Below are 10,583 nucleotides of genomic sequence, written 5' to 3'. Positions count from 1 at the left end.
ATAGAGTGTGATTGTAGCTTGAGCATATGGCAGCAGTTGCTGTCTCTTCTTAGCTAATATAGTGAGAGAAAGAGTCCCCCAAAGGTTGAAGGGGGAGCATAAGACAGCAAAATAGCAACAGAAAAAACCCCCCACCAAAACAACAACAACAACAAAACTGGACTGAATAATGTAGCATATAATCACAGAAAAGGGAGAGGAGGGAGAGAAGAAGAAGAAAAAAAATATCTGTAGCCTACTATGAGTATGACTTTAATGTCCTGTTTTAGCTTCTTGTTTTTAAAGCTGCCTGAGAGATTTCAAGATGCCACTGTTGGCTGTTATGCTGTACCTCTGGATTTACTTTTCGACCTGTTTTGTTTTTAAACTGTCTTTCCCTCTCTACACCACTGTTATGGCCTTTCCTGTTTTTTTTTTAAAAAAAAAAAAAACAATTCAGTGCCAGCTCTTGGGCTGACAGTATTTGTACACATGTGTAGCAGAAGAACCCACCAGTGGTGAGGGTGGGGGGTGTTCACTTGCTCAGGCACCCCCTCTAGTCATCAGAATGGAGGTGTGCAAACAGTAAGGGGCCAATGAACAGATACAAAAAATTAATTAATTAAATGAAAATAAAAAATAAAATCAGAACAAAGCAAAACAGACACCTTTTCTCCGAGGTTCCCAAGGCATTTTTCCATGGTGTGTCTGCTCTCCCACTTGGTCTTGCCTTTTGGTCTCACCCAAGTTGTTGACTCTGGGCTGCCAAGCCCGGTAGATTCAAACATATGTGATTTCTTACTTCTGCTTTAAGTTCCACTAGCTATAGGCCTTCAAACTTTTTAAACATACCTAGCTGTGTGGTTCTGAGTTTTGGAGCTCTGCCCTGGATCTGCTTTGACTGGTATTCTCTGGTATGGCTGATGGTGAACCTCACTGCACCTCCACCCTAGCCGCCATCAAGCCCCGCCTCTTCCATTAACTTTTTGAAGCCCTTGCATATATATTTTTTTTTTTCTTTTCCTCTCCTTATCAAAGTTTCACATTAAGAAATAGGTATTAAAAGTCTCCACCATAGAGAGCATTTGATCCAGAAGGTTTAACTGCACAATTCTATCAAGTATTTACACATTCTTTCATTTAATTGAGAAGAAGATATTTTCTAGCTTGTTTTTAATGAGACCAGTGTGCCCTTATCCCAAACCTGACAAGGAAATTTCAAGAAAAATACAGACTAATAATATTTTTAAGTAGAGATGTGAATATCTTTCACAAAAAATATTAGGAAATTGAATATCACAATATTAAAATAGGGATGAAACATCATGACCAGGTGAGATTTATTCTGGGAATGCAAGGTAAATTTAACATGTGGCTGTTAATCAGTTTCATTCATCACATTAGCAAAATAATTGGTGAAAATCATTATGTTCATATCAATAGATTCAAGGGGTGTTTTTTTTGTTTTGTTTTGTTTTTTTTTTGGACAACATCCAGTGAAGACAACAAAAACTCAGTAAACTAGGAGTGGGAGAGAACTTTCTCAACATGATAAAGAATAACTACAAAAACCCTACAGCCTTCAGTAGGCCTGATGTGGCTGTGCTGTAAGATCAGCACTGGACTGCCAAACACAAGGCTGGAGGTTCAAATCTACCAGCCAGTCATTGGGAACCCTATAAAGGCTGGGCTATGAGGTGGAATCCACTCTATGATGATGACACTTAGCAACAATAACAACTTACTTTCCTATTTTAAAAAAATTCTGAGTGGAGATTTTATTTACAACCCATCCACTGCTATTGAATTGATTCTGACTCTTAAAGACCCTGTATAGGGTTTCTGAGACTGTAAATCTTTCCAGGAAGTGGAAAGCCTCATCTTTCTACCATGGAGCAACTGGTGGGCTCTAACTGCTTACTCTGTGGTTAGCAATCCAGTGTTTATCCTACAGAACCTATCCTACAGAACCACGGAGGGATCAATCTGACGGATTATGCATAAGTCATCTAGACTGAAAACTGGAAAACAGAGAAGAAAAAAATAAAAGGAAATGGATGCAAACACATATTCTATGTTAATGGATTGTTGTTGTTAAGCATCTTCTAATTAGTTGGTTTCTCTCAAAGTGATCCTATGCAGGGTTTCCAAGGAGTGGCTGGTAGGTTTGAACTACCATGTTAAGGCTTTGTGCTGAGTAAGGAGAGAATCCACTGTGACCCAAGAGCCCTGCTGCCCTCCTCATCACCCACCAGAGGAAGGTCAAGTTCTTGTCCTCAGACAGTAGTTCAACAAGTAGTCGCTAGTTCTGTGGCATGCTTGCTCTAGAAGATCCTTACAATGTTGGTAGCGACTCCTAGGGCCTAGAACGTCAGGGAAAGAATGGGGAGGAGTCAGAGCAAGGGAGGAGCGTGCAGTGTCACAGCCAGAACCTTCCATCTACCCCTCAAGGTTCTCCACCCCTCTAATGCTCCTTTCAGAGTTGCCATCCATCCAAGCCTAGAACGCTGACACATTAGGTTTGTAGGTTATTGTCCTGGAGCTCAGCAGCCCCTCAGCCCCACTAGCATGTTAGACACACTCTTTCCATTCACATCCCCTGGAGAGTGCTTTTCCCCTGCTGAGGGGTCTCCTTCCTGCTCAGTGCAGGAAGCGCTTGGCGAGAGCTAGCTAAGGCAGTGGAGCTCACTTCCAGTGAGTGTCTGCGCAGCTGGGTGTGGGGGCACTTGCACATATCCCTCGGGCGGCCTCAGCAGAGCGGCCTCCGTGTGAGGTAGAAGTTCCGGGACAGGTGGAACAGACTCCAGGATATGAGGCTAGACCCAGCGGCCAAGCACTGCTTCCTCTGCTAGGTATTTAGCCCCCAAACGGAGAAACGTCCATGCACCAAAAGACTTGGTCCAGAATATTTATACAGTTTTATTTTGTCATTGTTCTTATGGACCGTGGAGTAGGTTCCAACTCATAGTGACCCTGTATAGAATTTCCAAGGCTGTACATCTCTACGGAAGCAGAAAGCCTCGTCTTTTTTCCCACGGGGCCGCTGGTAAATTCAACCAACAACCCTACCTAACTAGCCACTAGCCAACAAGGTCCATTAACGAGAAAATTGACTAATTCTGATATAGCTATACAATGCATCAATAGAAAGGAATAAACTTTCATTTCAGGGGGTTTCAAAAACTTCATGGAAAAATGGAATTCCAAATAATGCAATTTATCCACAAACTTTTTGTGAAGCCTCTTTCTGTACTGCGCAGTGGAGATGATTCTTAAGAATGTTACCTTGAAAAAAGCTAGACACAAGAGTATATACTGTAAGGGCCAATTTATATGAATGTGGAGAGCAGACAAAACAAACCTTGGGATCAGAGTAGCACAAATCAGAATAACGGCTTCCTATTTGTTGTCAGGAAATGGACGTGGGAAAATGTCTTATATATGATGATTTTTTATATCTTGATTTGAGATGTTAGTTGCATGTGTATAGACAATTGTCAAAACTCATCTACTCTACACTTATCTTTGCTTTTTACTGAATGTGAGTTATCACAATATAAAAATATAGGTAGTGAAGACATCTCCCTTCTACCTCAGAATCCAGTGCTGCTGGCCAGAGGAAACCATGTTAATACTTTGTATATGAGTACATGCATCTTTTGGGAGTCCTACTGTGGCTCTGTGGGTTAATGCACTGGACTGCAAAGTCAGTTGGAATTGCAAGGTCAGTGATTCAAGCTCACCAGCCACTCCTTGGAAACCCTATACAGGGTCTCTGTGAGTTGGAAGCGACTCGATGGCACTTAACAACAACAAACATGCATCTTTTTAACCATTTTCGATACATCTGAAAGTATGTATATTTATTTATTTCACTCAAATTATAGCATACACTTCTTGTGATTTTGAAACTTGCTCTTTATGTTCTGCATCTCTTGAACTCATTCCTCAGCAATCTCGAGCTCCTTCTTTTAAAGGGCCATAGACTATTTCATTACATGAGTATGCCATCGCTTGTCATTTAACAAGTCTGTTCTTGGTGACCATTTCCAACATCTTACTATTACAAATGATGATTTTATAACTACACCTTTGCATACTTTTTATAGTGGACAGGAGAATACCCCACTCCCATGCACCCCAGATATCTATGTCCTGATTCCCCAAACCTGTGCCTCTTATATGGCAAAAGAGACTTTGCAGCTGGAATGAAGTTAAGGATCATCAGATGGGAAGATTCGCCTGGATTTTTCTGGATGGTTCCCGTGTAATCTTCAAGGTCTTCTTAGAATGGAGGCAGGAAAGTCAGAGATGTGGCAATGGAAATAGAATTGAGAGGGGTTCAAGTAGGGGATGCAGGTAACCTCTAGAAGCTAGAAAAGGTAAGGAAACAAATTCTCCCCTAGGGCGTCCAAAAGGAATGAATCCTACTGACATCTTGATTTTAGTTCTCTAAGAGTCATTTCAGAGTCCCAGCCTCCAGAATTAGGGTGTTTAAGTCTCTAAGTTTGTGGTAGGACTTGCCAGAACTAGACATTAGTAATTTTTGTCTCTTTTTGGTCTAATTTCAAAAAAGAAAAACAGTATTGTATTTCACTAATCAAAAATGAGACTGACCCATGTGGCACTGTAGGATAAGCATAGGACCACAAGGTCGGTCTGAACCACAAGGTCAGCGGTTCAAACTCACCAGTGTCTCCTTGGAAACCCTATACCGGGTTGCTCTGAGTCAAATCTGACTCAATGGCACTTAACAACAAACAATTGATAACAGCTTCTTGGGATTTGGTTTCTGATTTGCAACATGACTAACTAAGCTGCTTATGAACATTGTACGGGTGAGATATGAGGGGACTTCAAAAAGTCTATGTGAAAATGTAACTAAAAAATAATGGAATTTCTCTACAAAAATTCCATTAATATGGACTTTTTGTAAGGAAATTCCATTATCTTTCTGATACACATTAGTGCTTAATTTGTTTTCTCATATATTGATTGATTCCTTGATTCTTTGGTAGTTATGTGTTTTTGTTGTTAATCCTTTCTGATGGTGGTCACTGTTATAAACCATCAGGCTAATAGACACATGCTATTCAGCATTTTTATATGAGCTGTGTTATTTCCAGTTGTTGTTGTTGTTGTTAAGTGCCATAGAGTTGGTTCCGACCCATAGCAACCCTGTATAGGGTTTCTGAGGAGCAGCTGGTGAGCTTGAACCATCTACCTTACAGTTATTTCCAGTAGACGCAGTAATAATAGTATTTGTTAATGTTTCCATTGCTGCTTAAAAAGTGATCACTCTTAAAACACCACCAATTTATTATCCTATAATTCTAAAGGTCAAAAGTCAAAAATGGATCTCGACAGGGCTAAAATCAAGTTGTTTTCCAGGCAGAATTCTTTCTGGGGGCTCTAGGGGAAAATCGCTGCCCTTGCCCCTTCTAAGTTCTAGAGACCATACCCCTTAACTCCTCTTCTTCTTGCACCGTCAGTGAGTCCTTCTCATACTACTATTTCTCAAGCTCTCCCTCCTTCTTTCCTTTCTAAGGACCCTTGTGGTTATATTGGACACATCGAGGTTAACCCCTGCCCCTCTCCCCATTGATTAGCACCTTTGGTCCCATCTACCTGAATCCCACGTTTCCATATAACCTAACATAGTCACAGGCCCTGAGGACATCTTTGGTGGGGGGGCAGTATTTTGCCTACCACACAGTCATTATTTTATTTTCCTTGGTTTTTGTTATGTACACAGTGTAGTGTACAGTTCTTAAGAACAACAGGATACATTTGCAAGGCAATTGTCATCAGTCAGGCCTGGAGTTTATGGCTTTGGCCAAGTGACTTATACGCTTTGACCCACCTCTGTTTATCTTTCTATAAAATGGGTATGTTTTACCTACCTATCTCCATACAGTGTGGTTATAAGGACTGAGCAACATAGTAATTGTAAGAATGAGATAGTAAGAAACTTTTATTTAGCCCTTACTATTTATTTTTATATATGGAGTAGGGACAAATATTTGTTTTTTCTTTCCCCGTGGAAGGATCCTAATTTGAAATCCCTATAGAAGTGTCATGGTAGCTTCTAGCCACTCAATTTTGCTTGCTTTAGGCTCTTTCAGAGTTGCTGTTTGTCCTTGTCCTCATTTGTACTAACAATTCCAAGCTGCTTACTGCTATTAAAATAGGTGTCCAGGCTTTGCCTAGATCTTATTTTGCCCCATCTTATTTTAGAAGTGAATGGCCAAGGAGCTCTCCTCTAAACCCATTAGAAAGTGTCTCATTTTTGGTAGCTCATAATACAGTACACTCAATTTGGATGCTACTTAAGGGGGCAACCATGCTGACATATTTATTGAATTAATATTGTCCCATATAAACTGAAAACCTGATGCCCAGAAATCAAGATGTCAAGTAGCAGGCTTAGTCAAAGTTTGTATGTTCTCATACAGAATTTACAGATTGACTTGAAGTCCATGCTGTTTGTCGTGTGTGTGTGTATGTGTGTGTGTGTGTGTGTGTGTGTGTGTGACTGGGGACTGGGGATGGGAAGGTGAACGCTACTGAATACCTGTGAGGAGGCCAAGAGAAGTAACCAATCACATGTCTGCTTTCCCCCCTCATGCCCTCCTGGGTATCTTGACAACTAGCATAATGAAGTGATACTTTCTTTTCAAACTGATCACCCTGGCATTTGCCTTTAATGTTATTTACTCCACATTGCCTTTGAACAAAATAATGAATTCCATTTTCTTTTAGTGAGATTCTGTTTGATCCATTTAGCCTTTGAAGACTGTCAGTGGAGCTACGTAGCAAAGTGGTCTGTGGAGATAAGTTTGAGTTTTTTGACATTAATCTTTTAGGCATATTCATTTTTAACAAATGAGACTTCTTCATATTTCTCACCTCTTGTAGCTCTTTAACACTGGTCCGTCTTCAGTCCTAAGTTTTGTTTCACTTTCGTATTAGAGGACTTCAAAAAGTTCCTTAAAAAATTCCTTAATTTTTAAATTCCATTTTCCCATAAAGTTTCTGAAGCGCCCTCATTTATATTGCTTCCATTAACATAGCTTTCCTAAGAGTTTTGTAAGTGTGTTTTAAGTATACATTTAAATTAAAATATCTGCATATGTATGTTCTACATAAGTAAATGGCATCATAATAAATGGAGAAAAAAAATGAAGTTGTCAAAGACTTCAATATACTTGGATCCACAACCAACACTCATGTAAGCAGCAGTCAAGAAATCAAGACACAAATTTCTAAAGAACACAGATATCAGTTTGAGGACTAAGATGAGCCTGAGCCAAGCCATGGTATTTTCAATTGCCTCATATGCTTGTGAAAACTGGACCGTGAATAGGGAAGACCTTAAAGAATGGATGCATTTGAATTATGAAAGTACCGTGGACTGTCAGAGAACAAACAAATCTGTGTGGGAAGAAGTGCAGCCAGAATGCTCCTTAGAAGTGTGCATGGGGAGACTTTGTCTCATGTACTTTGGACCTATTATCAGGAGTGATTAGTTCCTGGAGAAGGACATCATGCTTGGTAGAGTAGAAGGTCATCAAAAAAGAAGACCCCCAACACGATGGATTGACACAGTGGCAGCAAAAATGGCATCAAACATGATAGTGATTGTGAGGATGGCACAAGTTGAGCAATGTTTCGTTCTGAAGTACATAGGGTTGCTATGAGTAGAAACCGATTTGACGGCACCTAACAACAACAACAACAACAACAACAACAGATAAAGAAACTGAAAGAGCTCATGAAAAAGAGACTTATTTTGTAGTATGCACAGTCCCCAGGTCACAAACAAATTACACATGCTATCTGTTCCTAAGTATGTCCCTAAGGGGAATTCACAGGTAAGTTGGAACAGGTACAGATGGTTATTAGCCTTATTTTAGGGCAATAAGAGGCTGGAAGTCTTTTCAATGAAGGTGATGGTGATGAAGAATTTGTTGCATTGGTTCACTTGTTTCAACATGAAAGCAAATTTACATCACATTAAAGGTCAAGTACTACTTGTGCCTATATTGGACAGGTCTGCCTGTATTATTATAATATTTTAGTTATTAGACAGAAGAAGCGATTATGGTAGCTTAGGGATGAAACCTACACCAGAAAAGCTTTGGCAGTTTTACATATTGCTTTTCTATTAAGATTTCTCATTCTCCTTGCTGAGGTAGATTCGTGTGCACCTGAAGAAAAACATATTGGGCTCAACTTGTTTGCTAAGTATGGCCACATCTTAATTAACAGGTGCTATTGTTAAATGCTAACAAGTTGGTTCTGACTCATAGCGGCCCTGTTTAGGATTTCTGAGGAGCAGCTCGTGGGTTTGAATCATGAACCTTGCCGTTAGCAGTCCAGTGCTTATCCTACAGCATCACAGCTAGTGAAGGAGATTGAGTTGTTTTTCTTTCAGCATCTAAAAATAAAATCAGTCAATAACTTTGTTCAGCCTTTGTTGCTTAGCCTTCCAGGCACATAAGCCAGGCCTATACTGGCCTACTGCACCACAGAAGCAAAAGATTCTGCCAGCCCAGGAAATTGGCAGGACTGTGTCTAGTTGTACATCTAGTGGTTTCAGTATACCCTGCAGCATTGGGTTGACAGTCAAGCCAGGCTGAGAGTGGTCTATAATTGGATAACTTATGGAGCTGTAAAACTATTCAAATGGAATGAATTTAAACTACTCAGCCCTACTTGACATCAAGCCAAGTGTGGGGTGGTGGAAAACAGGCGCTTGTTTAAGATAATTACATCGATAGTGGTGGCAAGAGCAATTCGTAAGACAGTATGGTGATGGTGTGGCACTGGGGGCTAATGCGCTGGACTGCAAAGTCAGTTTGAACTGAAAGGTTGGCAGTTCAAACTCACCATCCACTCCTTGATTTTTTAAAATTTTTTTATCAAGTACCATGGAGTCGGTTCCGACTCATAGTGACCCTGCACAGGGCTTCCAAGGCTGTAAATCTTTACGGGAGCAGAAAACCTCATCTTTCTCCCGTGGAACCGCTGATAGTTTCAAACTGCCGACCTTTAGGTTGGCAGCCTAATTCGTAACCACTACGCTATGAAGGGTCACTATGAGTCAGAACCGAGTCGATGGCACTTAATAACAACAACAACAAAGTAGTTTGAAGGGAGCCCTAGTGGTGTAGTGGGTTAAATGTTGGACTGTTAACCACAGGGTAAGTGGTTCAACTTCAACATTTTGAATTCTTTACAGCCCTCTTTAAGCAGCCTTGGTCACTCAGTGTGTTAAGCATTGGGCTGCTAACTGCAATGTTGGCAGTTCAAACCCACCAGCCTATCCACAGGAGAAAGTTGAGTCTTTTTGCTCCCTTAGAGATATACAGCCTCAGAAATCCTAGACAGGGTTGCTATGAGTCAGAACCGACTTGGTGGAACACCACCACCACCTACACCAACATCAGTTAGTTAGAAGATATGTACTAACTCATATTTCTTTTTCAGAAGCCTTTGACTGTAAACCCATTGTAAACAGGCTGTAAACCCATTGTCATCGCTCAATTATGATTCTTAGTGACCCCTATAGGATAGAGTAGACCTGTTTCCTAGGGTTTCTGGGCCTGTAAAGTTTTATGGGAGCAGACAATCTCATCATTCTCCCATGGACTAGTAGGTGGGTTTGAACCACCGACCTTACAGTTAGCAGCCCAATGCTTGGCCCACTGTGCCACTAAGACTGCTGAAAGAGGACTGTAGGGCAAAGAATTTCAGTTTATCCTGAGTAATTTGGTCTTTGCCGTTGTTTGTAATTCCTGAGTAGTTAAGGGGGACTGTGTTATCCAAACCACACCTGAGTGGTTTGTGCTAATAAGTGGGGGCTGGCCTGACCAGGAAGACCACCACGTGGCCTGCGATCTGCCGGCCTCTAATGAGGCAGAGGAGTTCATTCAGTCGTGGCTGTGGGACCAGGCCCCAGAAAGGCACTGGATGGGGGATCTCCTTTGCCATACTGGTTGGTGAAACAGAACATTGTACAGGGGAGGGTAGTGAGTCCCGTTTTGATGCATGGAAGATCTATGTTGGGAACCCTTCCAGGCTTCTCCCTAGGCATCTCTTCGTGTGTATCCTTTTTCCTACAATAAAACCGTAATGGTAAGCATAGCACTCTCCCTGTGAGTCCTACCTACTGAATCATCAAACCGCACAGAATAGTGGGAGCCAGTAGGACCAAAGTGTGGGTGTATGGGGTGGGGACTCCTGAGCCTGTGGTTAGCATTAAGAAGGGCTAGAGGGAAAGTCCAAATTCAGAGTCCAGAGGTTAGAAATGAAGATGTCCTGTAGACTCCCGAACTTGTAAATGGCATCTACTTATTTGGCAGTCTGAGGGACGGTGTCCTTTTAACTTGTGAGCTCTAACCTGGTTGCTGATGGCTGAGGGCCAGAGGCAGAATGACAGCATGTGGCAGCTACTGTCAGAACTGAATGGAAGTGAAGAAGCAAGAATTTTGATGCATTTGATTTGATTTTGGAGAAGGTAAGAAAAGTTTGCGATTTGTTTCCAAAGGTCTCCTGTCTCAAATGTTCTTGACTTTACCCAAGCCAGAGGACATTTTGAT

General features: G+C 41.2%; 1 pseudogene; it reads right to left on the bottom strand.

Annotated features, from left to right (window-relative positions):
• LOC102827311 overlaps positions 1–9,975 on the bottom strand; it is a 98,772-nt pseudogene extending 88,797 nt beyond the window's left edge.
• Positions 9,976–10,583: the final 608 nt, after the last annotated feature.

The sequence above is a fragment of the Chrysochloris asiatica genome, unplaced genomic scaffold, assembly GCF_000296735.1.
Source record: "Chrysochloris asiatica unplaced genomic scaffold, ChrAsi1.0 scaffold00134, whole genome shotgun sequence".
In the NCBI taxonomy this organism is placed as follows: Eukaryota; Metazoa; Chordata; class Mammalia; order Afrosoricida; family Chrysochloridae; genus Chrysochloris; species Chrysochloris asiatica.
The sequence above is the reverse complement of the archived record's forward strand: the minus strand, read 5'-3'. Positions and strand labels throughout refer to the sequence as shown.